Raw genomic sequence first — 3,104 nt, 5'->3', positions numbered from 1 at the left:
CTTCCTCAGTTCACACGTCCATTCTCCCTCCTTCTCATCCAACGCTGCCTAATCCTCAAATCCACACGTTATTAAGTAGAATGAAATTATTCATGGCTATCAAGTGAAAGGATTGTCAAGGCTGCTTTTTTTGAAACAACAGCACAGTCAAACGGAGAACATGCTTTCCTATGAAATGTGATTACTTCGTTCACACATGGCTCATGATGAGAAGGAGCACACCCCCAGGGGGAGGCTCTACTCCGTAGCAAACCTACCTGTGTGTCTGGACAACTTCCAAAGTGCTTCACGTCCCCATTGCACCCTCGGAGGCAAACAAGAAGAGTCCGAAGGACTCATGTGTCACCAATGCTGTCTGAAAAGGACTCCCATTTCTCCTGATGCCTAAAATAACAACAAAAGTAGCTTTTTACTTGGAGAGCACACAACTTTTTCAAGATACACAGCTAAAAGTGTCCCTGCTTTAAGTGCTTTTGCATTTAAAGCAGAGAGAGTTTTAGCTGCGTATTCTGAGAAACTGGTCTAGCGCTTAAAGCTCGGACAGCTTTAGCTGTGCGTTTTCAAAATGTTGTCTCTCGGTGCCATAGCTAATGAGGTGAAAATGAGGGATCTGTGTCCACTTGAGTTGAGCATTCTTTTGGTCATAAAGGATTCCGTTCTGTTGGAATTCTTTAGAACGGATTCTCATTCTTGTCAATCCACTGTCAATTTTCTCTGCTAATTTCTAGGAGAGGTAACAGAGTTCATCCAAAAGCATAGGTGTAAGAAAGTCCAGATTGAAAAGTAGACTCCACAAACCAAGCACCGAGCTGGAAAAGGGATCATTTCCCAGTGGGTCTTGACGCCCACAGCAATCCCTGTCCAGAAATCGACAAACAGAGCAAGAAACAACACAGCACCCAGAGAGAACGGTATTGTCCAGTAAGCAGGCAACACCGGTGACATTTTCACTGCGTTTCTTTTCAGCATTTTTTCCCATCTGTGGATCTGTTGGAAGATTTCTTTTTATATAAATTTGAGATCTCGTGTAGGACATGAATGAAACACGGAAAATATGGAGCAACAAATAACTGGCAAAAAAGTCACATTCCACTTTTTTGGAACTAATCGAAAGCTTGCAGGAACCAGAGGTACACTTGATGAATGTAATCCAGTTGAGGCCGTGGCTCACGCCTGTAATCCCTGCACTTTAGGGGTCTGAGTCATGCGGATCACGACGTCACAAGATTGAGACCAGCCTGACCAACATGGTGAAATCCCGCCTCTACTAAAAATATAAACATTAGCCAGGCGTGGTGCCACGTGCCTATAATCCCAGCTGCTCGGGAGGCTGAGGCAGGAGAATCGCTTGAAAACGTGGGAGGTGGAGGTTGCGGTGAGCCTAGATCACACCACTGCCTGGGTGACAGAGCGAGACTCCATCTCAAAAAAAAAACAAAAAACAAAAAACAAAAAACAAAAAACATGGATAATCCAGTTGGATCTCAGAACAAACAGTTTTGTGGCTTTTTTACTCATCCCGGTCCCTCTCCCACTGCCTAGACTGTGGTGGCCTGAGGGTAACAGACCACACGCCCAGCTCAGGTTCCAAGAAGGGGCCTTATTTGCAACTGCGAACTGCGGTATGGCTCGAGGGCTGGCCTTGATCTCACCCGACTGGACATTCTCCGAGTGCTGTAGTGCTACCTGGAGGACATTTGTAGGAAACGTTTACAACAAATTTGTTAGTCTCTGCTGCCTGGGGCCACGAGAGCAGATGAGACAAAAAACAGAGGAGCCAAACAGCGTAGGAGGAAAGGCCAGGGAATAAAAAGCTCTGGGGGATGAAGGCTTGGAACCTATAAGACCAGAGTAGTGCAGGAGCTTGGAAGAGGCCTGCGAGCGCCCTATGCTCTCACATCAGGCTGGCCTTCCAGCTCTGCACAAGCAGGAAGTGAAAGTGAAGGCAGAGAAAACCTGTTTCACCGTGGAAGGGCTGACCCCACAGCCNACAGGTGGGTGTTGAACAATGAGAACACATGGACACAGGGAGGGGAGCACTACACACTGGGGTCAGTTGGGGGGAAATAGGGGAGGGACGGTGGGGGGTGGGGAGCTGGAAAGAGATAGCAAGGGGAGAAATGCCAGATGTAGGTGATGGGGAGGAGGGCAGCAAATGACACTGCCACGTGTGTACCTATGCAACAATTTTGCAAGGTCTTCACATGTGCTCCAAAACCTAAAATGCAATAAAATAAATAAATGGGGGGGGGGAAGAACGGATTCTCATTCTTGTCAATCCACTGTCAATTATCTCTGTTAATTTCTAGGAGTGATAACAGAGTTCATCCAAAAGCATACGTGTATGAAAGTCCAGATTGACAAGTAGGCTCCACAAACGAGGCAATGAGCTGGCAAAGGGATCGTTTCCCAGTGGGCTTTAAGGCCCACTGCAATCCCTGTGCAGAAATCGAGAAACAGAGACAGAAAGTCACCCTCCTAATGCTTGTCACTTGAAAGTGACAAGTAAAAAGCTACTTTTTTTTTTTTTTACCCTCTTGAGCAAAGCTGAGCAGGCCTCAGTGGTACAGGGGAAATGAGCTGGTTTCAAACGATGCTTTTGCACTTAAAGCAGGGACCATTTTAGCTGCGTATTCTGAAAAACTGGTCTAGCACTTAAAGCTCGGACAGCTTTGGCTGTGTATTTTCAAAAAGTTGTCTCTCAGTGCCATAGCTAATGAGGTCAAAATGAGGGATCTGTGTCCACCTGAGTTGAGCATTCTTTTAGTATTAAAGGATTCCTTTCTATTGGAATCCTTTAGAATGGATTCTCATTCTTCTCAATCCACTGTCAATTTTCTCGGTTAATTTCTAGGAGAGATAGCAGAGTTCATCCAAAAGCATAGGTGTATGAAGGTCCAGACTGACAAGTAGACTAAACAAACCAGGCACTGAGGTGGAAAAGGGATCGTTTCCCAGTGGGCCTTATGGGCCACTGCAATCCCTGTGCAGAAATCAACAAACAGAGACAGAAAGTCACCTCCTAAGGCTTGTCACTTCAAAGTGAGTGGCTGACTGACTGGCACTGGGCTGGAAATCAAATCCAAATCTTCGGACCTCTCATT

This window comes from Cebus imitator, unplaced genomic scaffold (assembly GCF_001604975.1).
Source record: "Cebus imitator isolate Cc_AM_T3 unplaced genomic scaffold, Cebus_imitator-1.0 Scaffold38, whole genome shotgun sequence".
Lineage (NCBI taxonomy): Eukaryota > Metazoa > Chordata > Mammalia > Primates > Cebidae > Cebus > Cebus imitator.
This window is presented reverse-complemented; position numbering follows the sequence as displayed.